The 15,466-nt window shown below is 42.0% G+C and overlaps 1 protein-coding gene across 1 annotated transcript in view; it reads left to right on the top strand.

Annotated features, from left to right (window-relative positions):
* Nucleotides 1-4,964: 4,964 nt before the first annotated feature.
* The window catches only part of APBA1 (amyloid beta precursor protein binding family A member 1), an 81,365-nt gene continuing 70,863 nt past the window's right edge, over nucleotides 4,965-15,466 (top strand). Inside the window, exon 1 of the mRNA XM_015823656.1 lies at nucleotides 4,965-4,983. The gene's annotated coding sequence lies outside the window, so the exon portion shown is untranslated. The remainder of the gene's footprint in view (nucleotides 4,984-15,466) is intronic.

Genomic DNA, 15,466 nt, shown 5'->3' with positions numbered 1-15,466 from the left:
TTGTAACTGTGAACCATTTGCCAAAATTCCAAATTGATTTGATTGCGGGAATGCTGGAATAGCTGCAGTTTTTAGTCCTGGCTGTAAGTCTCCTTACAACACGGGTGTCAAACTCACATCACATGACACAATGTATTGCGACTTTTTCCCCATTGCCAGCAATGGGGTGGGTGCGGTTTTGGTGTGACGCAGTTTGACAGCCCTGCCTTACAATATTCAGCAGTGTTACAATTCTTAATGGTTGTTGAACAAATGATTGTTAACTGAAGCCTACCTGTAAATACATTTTAATGCGTGTATGCTCCTATGAAAATCGTCTAGTTCTGAAAATGATAAAGTAAATGAAATACACTTAGGTATTTTAAGGGCCTAAAGAATTGATAGACTTCAGTGAGAATTTTATGCATTTATTTGTACAATTTATCTAGTATCTCAATCCTAATGGATTTAAGGCATTTTCAGATAATACATAAAATAAGTAATACAAACACTTTAATGAATAAACCCAGTATAGCATATGTCAGTAAATAAATCAAAAGAGCCGCATGTGCTTTTTCTTTCTTTTTCCCTGTTAAGCAGTGGCATTTTCCTGGTCAGAGGTGCTTTTGGGTCAAAGTGCTGTACACTCTGCAGGTTGATCTTTTCCCCACCTTTGTTTCCATTTCTCCTCCCTGGTTCCCTCTTTGTGCCCTCTTGACTTCCTACTATCTAATTCCCCACAGAAGAGAAACTCTTTAACAAAGAAATTCTAAAGGCAAAACCACATGGTACCTGAATTTAAGGCTTCCATGCTGCTGCATCCTGGCCTTGTGCTAGGAAATCCTAGCAACACCACTGCTGCTGAACCCAGCCTTCGTGCTGCTTTCCAGAAAGACAGAATTGATGGTTGCTACGTGCTGCTTCCTCTTCTTACTCTCTCTGAGCAGCACAGCAGGAAATATTTTATGCACTAGGTGCAATCCTCATTACTGTAGCTGCCCAAAGAGAGATTGCAATGGAATAAATGTATGCATTGCTAAGGGAAGGCAGAGAAAGAGCCGAAAGAGGGATCTCCTTACCCTTTCTAGGCCACACTGGGGTCTCAGCATCTCCTCCTGTGGCTTCTGTAGATAATAAGCAAAAAGGGGCAAAGGTGCTTCTTTGGTTTGTACACCTCCCTGCTATAATTGTTGAAGTCTTGTATTATTGACTGTTTATTGTTTACCTTATTCACTCAATCAACTTATTTATTTATCTTTTTATTACTAAATGTGTATGTCACCTATCTTGCCAAAGGTAACTCTACATCCCGCCTTTATTGTTTTTATAAGTACAAGTAGTCTTCAACTTAATGACCACAATTGAGCCCAAAATGTTGCTAAATGAAACATTTGTTAAGTGAATTTGCCTCATTTTACAACTTTTCTTGCCACAGTTGTTAAGTAAATCACTGCAGTGGTTAAGTTAGTAACATGGTTGTTAAGTGAATCTGGCTTCCCCATTGACTTTGCCTGCCAGAAGATCACAAAAGGTATTCACATGACCCTGGGACACGGCAGCTGTCATAAATATGAGCCAGTTGCTAAGCATCTGAATGTTGATCACATGACCATGGTGATGCTGCAATGGTTGTGTGAAAAACAGTCATAAGTCACTTTTTTCAGTGCCGTTGTAACTTTGAACGGTCACTAAATGAACTGTTGTAAATCGAGGACTATCTGTAACTCAAGGCAGCGGACATACCTAATACTCTTTCCTCCTCCTATTTTTCCCCACAACAAACTTGTGAGGTTGTTGGATTGAGAGAGAATGACTGGCCCAAAGTCACTTAGCTGGTTTTCAAGGGTTCCTGGCACTCAATGAAACCTGTTATTTTTGTTTTTCTTAAAAAACACTACCAACAACACAGATTATGCCTGTCAAAGGAGGATTAAACATGCCTGGAGGGCACAAGACTTCTGTGCAAAACTCTGAGTATCTGCCCTATTGTTATTTCCACTCTGTTTCCAGGATAGAAAAGGAAAAGATACAAGCTAGAAGAGGAGAGGGAGAGGGAGAGAGAGGGAGAGAGGAAGAGAGAGAGATTTACAAGTATCAAGCACCAGACCGGAATATTGTAGAAAAAATATGGGCTGTCTGTTGTCTTAACTGTGGCTCAGGAAAGACAGCCAAAAACAACTTACAGTCAGTATTTTCCAAGCTACAGCAAATCCAAAGCAATTTAAGAGAAGCTGGTTTAAGCAAAGGAAAGCCTTCTATTTTCTTTTCTCTCCTAACTTTGAAGAGTGGAAATGAAATCAAGATTTCAAGAATTAGGCAAATATATCCCTTCCCTTTAGAAAATGACAGTAAGTTTTCCTCTTTGAGAGAGATGGGCAGTTCAGAAATGTGAAAAATAAATTTTATTGTTTTTTTTTACTTATTTCCAATATAGTACTGTAAAATTTAAACAAATTAAATTGTTTGGAATTTTATTTTGATCTATAATTAAATTTATTAAGCGTGATATTTTTATTTCCTGTCCAACTCTAACTTTTTGCTTTATTTGAAAGGGGTTGTTTATTGCACATATAAATGTATCATTTTAGGGGCTCCGAATTTTGCAAATTGTGAAGATCTCTAGCTTATGATACCAGCTTCACTGCACACCATGATTTTCTTCAAAGGATCCATTTTGGTAACAAAATGCACATTCAAGACCAGGGGTATCAAACTGCAGGCCTGTGGGCCAGACGCGTCACAACAATGGGGAAAAAGTTCCGATATGTCACGCGACGTCATATGACATCACGAGTTTGACATGTCTGTTCAAGACCATCTTTCCTTGCTGAATGGAAATAGATTAATGGAGAAGAGAATCGGAATATTGTATAGGCCTGATGCCTGAGTTAAAAAAAATACCTGAGCCCTTTCTTTTAGTGTTACAAATGTTTCTCATTATTTTCTATTCTATTAACTTCTTGAATTAGATACAAGTCTTTGCTGATTTATATCATATCTTTCTTCCAGTGAGGCTTAGAGTAACTTACCTTTCAGAATGTGGTCCAAATACTATAAGGATATCAGGATAGCAACATTCAACAGAGCCAATTTGCTGTAATGGTTAAGGCAGTGATGGTGAACCTTTTAGAGACCGAGTGCCCAAACTGCAACCCAAAACCCACTTATGCATCGTTGGGTGCCGGGTGGGTGTGGCCCATTGGCTGGGTGTGGCCCATTTGGTGGGCGTGGCTGTGGTGGTAACGGCAGACTGGGTGGGACTAAAAAGTTCAATCAATCAATTCCAACTTTGCAAGATCTTTTTTATCCCCGCGAGAAGTTGAAATTGACTGATTGATTGAACCTTTTTTTTTTTGCACATGGCGGCAGAGGCCTAAAGCGAAAAGGTTTTATAAAACCCAGCTGAAGGCCTAGGACTGGGGCAACGGTGCGCGTGCCCACAGAGAGGGCTCTGAGTGCCGCCTCTGGCACCCGTACCATAAGTTCTCCACCACTGGGTTAAGGTATCACAGTACCAGGCTAGAAACCAGGAGACTGCAAGTTCTAGTCCTGCCTTTAGCATAGAAGCCAACTGGGTTACCTTGAATCAATCTCTCTCAGCGCAATCCACCTCAGAGGGTTGCTGTTGTTGTGGAGAAAATAGGAGGAAGAATACTATGCATGTTTGCCATCTTATTTCTAGGGGGAAAAACAGTAATAACGACGGGATAAAAATAAATAATACATAGAACTGCAAATTTGCAAATAAAAGCAGTTCTATAATCTAAATAAACTTCCATTGAGAACAGCAGCAAAAAAGTCAAGATGCCTGCTCATTCAGAGGAAATACCAGGGTCTGGCACCAGGTTACTCCTTTGTATAAAGCATATTTTGCACTACAAAGCTACAACAGCACAATACTAGGTAGTCTTTGAATTACAACAAGTGAGCCCAAACATTTATGTTGCTAAGTGAGATTGTTGTCAAGTGAATTTTGTCTCATTTTATGACTTTTCTTGCCACAGTTGTTAAGTGAATCACTGCAGTTGTTAAGTTAGTAACATGGTGTTAAATGAATCTGGCTTCCCCATTTGATTTTGCTTGTCAGAAGCTCACAAAAGGTGATCACATGACCCTGGGACAATGCAACCGTCATAAATTTGAATCAGTTGCCAAGCATCTGAATTTTTTTTTTAATCAAATTTTTATTAATTTTTTAAATAAACAAATATACAATTATGGCATACATTAATAATAAAAAAAGACATAAAAACCTCCTATTCCAAGATGCTCAGCAGCCTCCCAGGACCACATTCACCCTCTCTTAACAAGCATCTGAATTTTGATGTGATCACGGGGATGCTGCAATGGTTGTGTGAAAAAATGATGTCATTTTTTCCCCCGGCCATTAAACAAATGGCTGTAAATTGAAGACTACCTGTAACCTTAATGTACACTCAGAGATACGGAACTGGGTTCTGCACCTCCTGAGAGAAACTCGTTACTTCATCAGACCTATAGAGACTTGCAACACAAAAGCTACAATTAAGACCCGAAGACAATTTCAACACCCGAAGAGAGGTCGGCGGGTCGGAGATGTTTTCCCTCTTGCGGCCATAAGTGCCACCTCCGCAGCCTGAGGAGGACAAGGCTCCTCCGTTTCCTTGGCGCCGGTCTAAGCGAAGCGCCCCTCGGCCGAGCTGCGGGGCCTGGTCGCCACACCGGAGTCACGGGGGAGCCTCGGAGGCGGGCTGAAGGAGGCGCGGGAGGCGGGGGCAGAAAGAGGCGCTGTCGCGGATGGCTGCCGGGCTAAGCCGAGGAGGAGCGAGAAGAGGCGGAGGAAGATGGTGGAGCGGCAGGCCGGACTAGCGGTTGAAGGGAAAGCGGCTTCCCAGGTTTCCTGCCTGCCCCTGCGTTGCTGCCGCCGCCGCCGCCGCCGCTCCCGCCATCCGCATCCCAGCCAGAGCCGCCGCTGCGGCTGCTGTGCGTCGCGCGTGGCTTTGGCGCAAAGGCGCGGAGAGGAAGGTAGGGAAAAGGCGGAGGCTCCCTGTCTGCGTGGGGGGATGGGGCGGGATGCCCAGGGCTCCTTGCAGCCGAGGAAGCAGGAAAATCGCCCCGCAAGGTTCGCCGAAGCCGGCGGCCGAGCGCGAGGGGCGGAAAGCTCGCCCGGATCCCCCCCCGCGACTTAGCGAGCAAAGCGGGCCTGGCTGGGCGGAGGAGGTGCACGCGGCCACATTGCGTGTCATCTAACCTGTGTGAACGGGGTAGAGTCGCTTTCCACAAAATCCCCCTCTCCCTCCCTCCCTCCCCCGTCCGCTTCCTCTGTGGAGCCACCAGGCTCGCTCTTCCCCTCCTTTCCCAACTTGATGCGACAGAGAAAGGGGAGAGATACGGACGGGGCGGCCGCCAGATTCAACAGCCGGGCAGTCCCGGGCGAGCGCTTGCAACTTGTGAGGGAGGCGGCGGCGGCGGCGGCGGCGGCGTTGCGACTCGCTTTGGGGCGAGGGAAGGAAGGCAAGAGCTGCGGGGAGTCGTGCCTCGGATGGCGACGTGAGGCAAGGCGAGGGGCGACTTCGCCTGCCTGCGGTCGAAAGCCGAGGCGGTGAATGACGCGTGTGTTTATTCGGAAAGGTGGTAGAGACGAAGCTCGCTCTGTGGGTGGAAGGTGCCCGCGGTTGCTTGGATTTCTACGTGTTAGGGAGAGATGTGGGGAGTGGCAAATCGCAACAGGGTGCTGCTACTACACATGGCAAATGGGGAGGAGGTCCTGAGGGGTATTTTTTTTTTTCTGAAGAGGGCGCTGCTGGTTCTCCTTCTTGATCTCCTGCTTCTTGGAGGACCACCTTCCTCCTCCTCTTCCTCGTGCCATCTGCTTGGGATCTTGATCGTATTTACCACTAACGACATGCTGACTTGCAGAGAGTGTACCTGCTGACATTTGCCACTCCAGGGGACAGAAAGTGCCTTGGCCTAACCTCTTTCTTAAAAACAGCATCTAAACATATCATGGTGCAGCCCAGTACTGCTTTTTTATTCAGTGTTATGCTGATACTGTTACATTTTTTTAAACCTATTTCTTGTAGAGGTGGCTGTGACAGTGTTTGGCCATTTATTTTACTGCTGAGGTGATCAATGAAGTACCTGAGAAGTAACTAGAAGCTTCATTTAGTGCGTTCTCATTTTTCTCCAAGGCTTATTGAGAAGATGAATTTAGCACTCTTTCTCCAGTGAAAGTTAAGCTTTCCAGACACTTTAAAAATCTTATGAGCTTCAACATATTACAAAGAATTAACAAAAACCTTAGCTTAACCCTTTCCTCTACTGATCTTAAAAATTAGGTATAAATAAATTCAAAGGAGTAAACCAGTTAAGTAGCATAAATCTCTAACCTTGAGGGATGCCCCTCATTATTGAGATAATATATATGTGCTTATCCATCAGTAGGCTTTTGGACATATTTTTGTTTATATATTTCATAAACTCCTGTAATGGCAACTATATGCAGTCTTTTTCGTAGAACCTTAATATTCTCCTGCATTGCTATGAAAATGAGATATTTTTCCTCAATGTTTGTACCTTTTGCTGTTCACCTTGTAAAGGCATATATGCCACACTGTCATGTTTATCTGAGATTGAGAAATTGAAAAAGGATCCTTAACATATTTTAGTGGTGTGATTTTATCCTTTTGAATCAATCCAGATTTGTATGATGTGCTTGCTTCTTCATTCTACAACATAATAACATGGAGCTGAAACACTACATATGCTTTCCTGGGACTAAACCCCATTGGACCCAGCACTACTTATTTTTAAATAAAAATGTATAGACTTGTGCTGGGTAGCTGCAGTCTTAATTACATCTACTTGCTGTATGTTCTGGTAAATGCAGGACTTATTTTTGAATAAATGTGCATAAGGATAAAGGTACAGTTAGATCCTATGGATTATTTTCTTTTATTATGACTGACCTTATTTGAGGTTTGTAGTCTTATTCAAGGTTTGATTTTATTTTAATCTTAAGATATGTTTTATGGTAGGTTTGTGATTAGTGTATTAGAACTCTTTATCACAACTGTTTTAAAAGAATTATCAGCCAATGGTGTCCTGAAAATGAATGCGGTACAACAGTATTTACCATTTTATTTGGTTTGTGCATATTTGCATATGCTTCTCTCATTCAATCTGTCCTTTACATATCAGGATTTAGATATTTTGTGAATTAGTAGACCAGCGTTCTTCAGTTGATGCTCTCCAGGTATGTTGGAGCAAATCCTGTAATTCTCCAGCTGCTATGACCAATCCAGAGGTCACAGAATTAAAAAGGCAAGATAAAGCAGTTAGCAAGCTTATTCGCTTATTTTGTCCTGCTTGAGCTTGCCTTCACTAGCTGAATAACTAACAGAAATCCAGCAAATTAAAGTCTTTGTGAAAATGCCATGTTTGAGAGAGCTTCACCTACTGTGTTTCTGTTTATAGCCATTACACATTTGGTAATTTTGCTGAGAAGAAAAAACCAGACAATTTTTAAAAAAATAAATTGTCTTTCTTAAATATATGGGGAAAAGAAAAATAGAAGAAATAACAAGAACATTGCCTTGCAAATAAGAAATCATTAACCTAGTTTTAAAACACATAATTAAACCCTGTCTATACAAAATAATATTGATCAATCTTTCCATTAAGTCAATAGAGAGCCAACTGATAAATAGAAAGCAAATACTTATTAGTAATCCAAGATTGAAAATTTGGAGTTGTGCTCTTTTCAACATTAAAGAGTGATATTTTTTACTCTCTTCCCTATGGCTAGTGTCCGTCATTATTCATATAATTCCTCCAAATTTGGGGTATATAATTCAAAGGTATGTTCACATCTTAGTAAATTGATTTTAACATAATACTTACAAAATTTAATATTTCAAACCAAACCCAGACAATATTTTCTTCATTTATTTAACAGTTTTCATAGCCCTTCAAAAACAAAAGCCCTGAGAACACATTAAAATGCTAAAAGCAGCAATAATAATAACTCGTATTGTAAGAATATAAAACAACTAGTACACAAGTCTATTAGTAAGAAATTAAATAATAAATAAACCCTTCCCCAGGGTGAATTAAGCTTAACTAGGGTTGAAGGTTTGGTGAAATAAAATTGCTCTTAAGGATCTAGAAAGTATGAGGGAAGAAGCTTCACTGACCTCTGGGGGTAAAAGTGTGGGGGCCATCACAGAAGAAGACCTGTCATCCTATCCATATTCTCACTTCAGCTGGAGACAGAATTCTTAACGGGTGTTGCCAAGTTATTTTCACCAGTGAGCAGTTCTAACAAGGCAGTGCCTGGTTTAAGCTGGGGTAACACCATACAGAACTTTAGAGCAGCGGTTCTCAACCTATGGGTCGCGACCCCATTTGGGGTCGATCGACCATTTCACGGGGGTCGCCAAGCAAGGCTGTCCGCCATTTTTTTCCCTTTTCCGTCGGGTGCCTTACTTCCCTAGGGCTGGGCCAGTTGGTGGTCGGCCTGCTCCGTCTCTGCCGCTTGCCAGCTACGCCTCAGCCGGCGCAGGGGGCGGAACCACGCATGCGTGGCGTTCCCCGGCAGGGAAAGTCCTCGACTTACGACCGGTTGGGTAGTCCTCGACTTATGACCGGTTTAGTCCTCGACTTACGACCGGTTTAGTCCTCGACTTACGACTGGTGGGGGTCACGGCATTAAAAAGGTTGAGAACCACTGCTTTAGAGATTGCTTCCAGCAGTTCAGAATTGTTCTGGAAGCTCATTAATAGTTACAATTGTGACTTCAGAAGAAGCGTTACTGTGCAATGGCTGGATTAACCAGCTAACAGTCACACTGTTGCATTCTGAATTGCAGGTAGTTCTCGATTTACAGCCATTTGTTTAATGACCATTTGAAGTTACAACAGCAGTGAAAAACGTGACTTACTTGCACTTGCAACCATCACAGTATCCCTGAAGTCAGGTGATCAGAATTTGGGCACTCGGCAACCAGCATATATTTACGACGGTTGCAGTATCCCAGGATCAGATGATCACCATTTTTGACCTTCCCACGGATCTTCTGCCAAGCAAAGGCAGTGGGAGAAGCTGGATTTGCTTAACAACTGCATGATTCATTGTGGTGGGTTGTTGAACAACTTTGGCAAAAAAAGGTTGTAGAATTTGGCACAGTTCACTTAACAACTGCATTACTTACCAAGGAAAGTTCCAGTCCTAAGTGCCGTCTTTGTAGTTACAGTTTCCAGATTGTCTTGAAAGGCTGCCCCATATGGAACACATTACAATAATCATCATTAAAGTACCCTGAGATATACTGGTCAAAATTGAGCAAAGTTGCCTCAGCCAAAACTCAGAAACAATCCTTCACATTTGCTTAAGCAGTAAAAACAATCTAAGACAGTGGCTCCCAACCTTTTCTGTACCCTGCACCCCTAGAACGCTTCTGATATATTCTTGCACCCCTTAAAAAAGTTCAAAATAACGGCAACAAATTATGTGTATACACTATAATTTTAAAAACTCAAATTTTTGCACTCCCTGGAATATCATCTCGCACCCCCAGTTGGGAACCCCTGATCTAAGAAGATCTCCAAATTATGTATCAACTCTTAAGGAGGCCATGCCTCTTCCCAGCACTTTGATGCCTGTTGATGTAGGGTAATTCAGTGGTTGAATATGAGTTTATTTTGCTCCATGCAGAGCCTGATAGCTTTCAGGCAACAGAAGCACAAGTCCATATAATATAAGAAAGTGTCCCTTTGCATTTTAATGTAATAAAGTTAATAATATATTTTTAACCATACTCTGAGGTATCCAGTAAATATGAAAAAAAATAACTTGTTGAATTAGTTTCTTCCTAACATAATAAGAAACATACTTCATATTCAAGCTTTCAGTTAATAATTGCTCAGTGAACAGCTTAAATTCTTCTGATTTGCATGATACACTATATCAGAGGTCCCCAACCTTTTGGGCACCAGGGACCAGTTCCATGGAGAGAGGTTTTTCCATGGACCGGAGTGCATGGTATTGTATGCTGTCTGCATCCCACGGATGGGGCTTTGCTTGTTTGTGCGGACCGGTTGCTGGCATACTGCGGTCTGGTATCGGTCCACAGACCGTAGGTTGGGGACCCCTGCATTATATCATATTGTTGCTGCATTAGGATGTCAGTAGAATTGAGATAATGAATGAAATTGTATTTATGGCAATCTGCAGCCTGGGTTGGGCTTATCTGGTCCAGTGATGGCATCAGTAACCTCATCATGTGAACCTAGGTAGCTCATGGTTAAGCAATCATATCTACCCCTTCAGCCCCCTCCAAACACATACATACACACACACACACACTTTTGGGAGTTGGGAAAGAGATAAACTACAGTGGCTCTGATCTGTTAGTCTCTCTGTCTATGCCTCTCTTTTTATTTTATTAACAAGAAAATGGTTACTGGGGAAAAAATTCCTGTACCAGCTGGGGAGAAAGGGAAACTGGAAAATCAAAGCTGGAACCACTATGTTGTGACTTCTGTGGTACCCACCATGGTACTTTTTTTACACATATGTCTTGTTATGCACTAACATTCCCATTTTCTCAAGTAAAGTGCTGCAAGTTATATTTACTGCTATACATTGTTACAGTCATAAATTGATAAAACATTAACATCACTATTATGGTAGCTATAAAATAGCTGTATATAGGTTGCAATATTTCAGTTAAAAGGGAACATAAGGTCTGAAATTCAAATGGCTGCTAAATAAGAATAGTGGAACTACATAGAGTATGTGTCCTGTAATTCACAGAGGCATAGTACTATTCTAGCTTGCAGCTACATTTTTGTTTAGCCCTAATGGATTTGGCTTAATTTAAGAGTAATGCCTTTTGACTGTTGTTTTGCCTTCTGTCAAATGCAAAGCTAGCATTTTAGAGAAGTAGTGAAAGAAACATATTCGTAGATTGACTGGTTGAATATAAACTGAAAAGATTGCCAGGAGGAGGCAACTCTAGAAAACATACTGCTTCCTTGAGAAACAGACACATTTTTCTCATATTGCCTATCATATTGTCCATTTTTTCTATCAGTAATATTGCTGCAATGCAGGTTTTAGTATCTATTGACTCTGATCTCTAGATTGTGGGGGCACCGACCCATAAGCCTAAGCATCCGTAATAGGCAAAAATCATTTGAAAAATAAGTATTTAGTTACTTACTTACAATCCTTACATATGATGAAGGGTTCTAGTGAACCCATCCCAAAGAAATTACTTTATTATCTAGCTTTGTTAATCAAACAATAAGAGAAATAAGCACTTATTTAAGAGCCATAGTGGTGCAGTGGTTAGAATGCAGTATTGCCGGCTAACTCACTGCTCACTCCAGGAGTTCAATTCTGAGCAGCTCAAGGTTGACTCAGCCTTCCATCCTTCTGAGGTTGGTAAAATGAGGACCCACATTGTTGGGGGCAATAGGCTAACTCTGTAATGCTTAGAGAGGGCTGTAAAGCACTGTGAAGCAGTATATAAGTCTAAGTCAGCGGTTCTCAACCTATGGGTCGTGACCCCATTTGGGGTCGATCGACCATTTCATGGGGGTCGCCAAGCAAGGCTGTCCGCCATTTTTTTCCCCCTTTTCCGGCAGGTGCCTTACCTCCCTTGAGCTGGGCCAGCTGGTGGTCAGCCTGCTCCGTCTCTGCTGCTTGCCAGCTATGCCTCGGCTGGCGCAGGGGGCGGAACCACGCATGTGCGGCGCTCCAGGGCAGGGAAAGTCCTCGACTTATGACCGGTTGGGTAGTCCTCGACTTACGACCGGTTTAGTCCTCGACTTACGACCGGTTTAGTCCTCGACTTACGACCGGTTGGGGGTCGCGGCATTAAAAAGGTTGAGAACCACTGGTCTAAGTGCTATTGCTATTAAGAGGTAAGGTGGACTTAATTAGCTCAGGATTCTGCTTATGGGATAACTGAGAGGAATAGAAAAAAAAGGATCTGACATGTACAGTAGGTGACTAGTGGCTTCTTACATTTCTGTAATGAAGCTCTTCTACTTTGTGAACACTGACCATAATAAGTTTCTCTGTGGAAAAATATGTGGTCATCTTTGGAATAATTGGCTTTAACTTAGTTTGGCTTTTAAAAAAACCTTCCTGAGATGGACCTAGGCAGAAATGTAACTTTTTTGGTTGGGAATTTCTAAATCAGCAATTTTAAACCCTACTACGAATCATTTGCAAATTCGTTATAGCCATCTTTAACCTGTGTGTTGCTTTTTCTTGGAGCCAAGTCAAGTTTGTTTCTTTTATTCTTTATTTACTTATTGGATTCATACCCACCAGAATCAATCAACTCTTGGCAGCTTACAGTGAATGTAGCAAAAATGACAATTTAAACATCTCCATATAACACCAGCCTACATGACAATAAATAAAAGAGAATGAAATAATAAAAATCGTGCAATACATTAAGTCAACAAATCATGAAAATGCTCTTTGGAATAATTCAGTTTTTAATAGCTTCTTAAAGACCAGTACAGAGGAGGTGAGTCTAATTTTCAGTGGGATGCCAATTCCAATTCCAAAGCAAAGATGCCCCTATTGCCGTGTTGCCTGGCTTTGGTGGTTCGCCATTTGTCCGAAATGGTATAGGGTTTCCTGCCTGAGCAGGGGGTTGGACTAGATGACCTCCAAGGTCCTTTCCAAATTTTTTATTTTTTTTTTATTATTATTATTATTATTATTATTATTATTATTATTATTATTATTATTATTATTATTATTATTATTATTATTATTATTATTATTCCCTTTATGCAGGTAGTTCTTGACTTACGTTCATAATTGAACCCCACATTTCTGTTGCTAAGTGAACCGGTTGTTAAATGAGTTTTGCCCCATTTTACCACCTTTCTTGCCACGGTGGTTAAGTGAATCTGCAATTGTTAAGTTAGTAACACAGTTGATAAGGTCACAAAAGGTGATCATCAAATGACCCTGGGACACTGCAACCCTCATAAATATGAATCAGTTGCCAAGGGTTTGAATTTTAATCACGTGACTACGGTGATGCTGCAACGGTCATAAGTGTGAAAAATGGTCATAAGTCACTTTTCTCAGTGCTGTTGTAACTTCGAACGGTAATTAAAAGAATGGTTGTGAGCCGAGGACTACGCGTATCTAATAATCGAACCAGTATAGTGGAATGAGGCAGTTCTGTAGATACCCAGGTGCCAAGTCACGGAGGGCCTTAGCATCTTAAATTATGCTTTGAAATTTATTAGTAAATAATACAGGGTTCCATAAAAGAAAGTATGTCTGGCAGTTCAGTCCTGATAAAGTGGAAAATGTGAGGGGAAAAAATCAAAATAACCCTGCCTTGATTTTGTTTGGTAAAGAGACTCTCTGAGAAGCTTTCAAGATTTTGTTAAGCTACTCTACAGTAATTAAGGACATCCCTAGAATCCCTGCTGTTGTTTCCAAAGGGTTCAGATGTGCTCTATATGTTGAATCCCTAAAATTTGCCTAAAATTGAACTACCAACGGAGGTACTACACTACTCATGTCAATTGTCTCCAACCCCGGGGCACCTAAACATACATTAGATAGATAATTCTTCATCACTGATACTCCCAGTCATGTAAAGGGATAGCTGCACACATACAAGTAGTCCTTAACTTAGAACAATTCATTTAGTGGCCGTTCAAAGTTACAAAGGCACTGAAGGAGTGACTTGTGACCGTTTTTCGCACTTAACGACCGTTGCAGCATCTCCGTGGTCACATGATCAAAATTCAGAGCTTGGCAACTGACTCATATTTATGATGGTTGCAGTGTCCCAGGATGATGTGATCCCCTTTTGCGACTTTCTGACAAGCAAAGTCAGTGAGGAAACCAAATTCCCTTAATAATTGTGTTATTGACTTAACAACTGCAGTGATTCACTTAGCAACTGTGGCAAGAAAGGTTGTAAAATGGGGCAAAACTCACTTAAATGTTTCACTTAGCAACAGAAAGTTTGGGCTCAATTGTGGTCGCATGTTGAGGACTACCTGTATTATGTTCAAAGTGGTTGAAAAGCAAAAGCACAAAAAACATTGGGGGCGGGAGCAGTCTATCACAGATACACAAACAGAATTCAAGTCGGAATCATACATTTTATTTTCTACTATTTCAATTTCTTGAGCTGCATATATAAAAAGACTTATAGGCCCTCAGAGCTGAAATTATATATTCTCACTAGAAGTGGATCCATTAGGCAGCAGGGACAGGCTTGCAAAGGTAGCTGATTGGTAGTGACAAAGTCCTTTGGCCAACTGGTCCACAAGGTAGAGCAATTCGATTGAAAGCTGGGTTTGCCACAAGTTTGGGGGTCTCTTGGAACAGCCTACTGGTAAGTGCCATCCCCCATACCTTCCTTTACCTGACAATATAGAAATACCGCCACAACTTCCATCCCCTTGCCAGGAGCGGCTCATTCTTATCTCACTACGAATTTGGGAATGTACATGTCTCAATTAACCAAAATAGTAAAATAGTAAGAAAAGAACAAAATAACCAATACCCAAGGCCCACTATTGGAAAACCACTCAGATGGGCTTTACCCTCAACTGGCTCCCCCAAATCAGTCAAAACACCCACTCAATAAAGGAGAATATTTGTAGCTCAGGGTTGAAATTAAGGCTCCTTGGTGCTCTCTGAGCTTGCTTGTTTTCTTGTGGATGCTTCATTATCCCAATGCTGGTAAGGAGTGGGGTTTTCTCTCAGTATATATTCTAACCTAGTGTCTTGCCCTGTCAGTGTTGGTGGGGGTGGTCTTAGAGATTTTATGGTTGGGCTGTTTACTGTTGGCTCCTTCTGCAGTTTCTTAATTGGGGTATTGTTTACTTGATTGTTCCTCAGATGTTAATCTTGGAGTTAATCTATGCAGATCTGAATGCAGCTTGCTGATGGAGATTGCTGGTGCTTGGGTCTTCTTGTTCCCTTTTTGGGTAGTTTGATTGTCTCTTTTGCCTAGCCTATAGATATTGTTAATGTCTATGTGTCTATTGTTGATTAATTTGTCAGAGTGCCAGGCTTCCAGAAATTCCCCGGTGTTTTGGACTTGGCTTGGTCTAGGATGGTCACATTTTTCCCAGTAGAAATCATGGTTAAGTCTGTCTATATCAGTGGTTCTCAACCTTTTTAATGTCGTGACCCCAACCGGTCGTAAGTCGAGGACTAAACCGGTTGTAAGTCGAGGACTAAACCGGTCGTAAGTCGAGGACTAAACCGGTCGTAAGTCGAGGACTACCCAACTGGTCGTAGGTCGAGGACTTTCCCTGCCCGGGAGCGCCGCGCATGCATGGTTCCGCCCCCTGCGCCGGCCGAGGCGTAGCTGGCAAGCGGCAGAGACGGAGCAGGCCGACCACCAGCTGGCCCAGCCCAAGGGAGGTAAGGCACCCGCTGGAAAAGGGGAAAAAAATGGCGGACAAAAAAAATGGCGGACAGCCTTGCTTGGCGACCC

This window comes from Protobothrops mucrosquamatus, unplaced genomic scaffold (assembly GCF_001527695.2).
Source record: "Protobothrops mucrosquamatus isolate PMUCROS unplaced genomic scaffold, P.Mucros_1.0 scaffold1937, whole genome shotgun sequence".
Classification (NCBI taxonomy): Eukaryota; Metazoa; Chordata; class Lepidosauria; order Squamata; family Viperidae; genus Protobothrops; species Protobothrops mucrosquamatus.
This window is presented reverse-complemented; position numbering and strand designations above follow the sequence as displayed.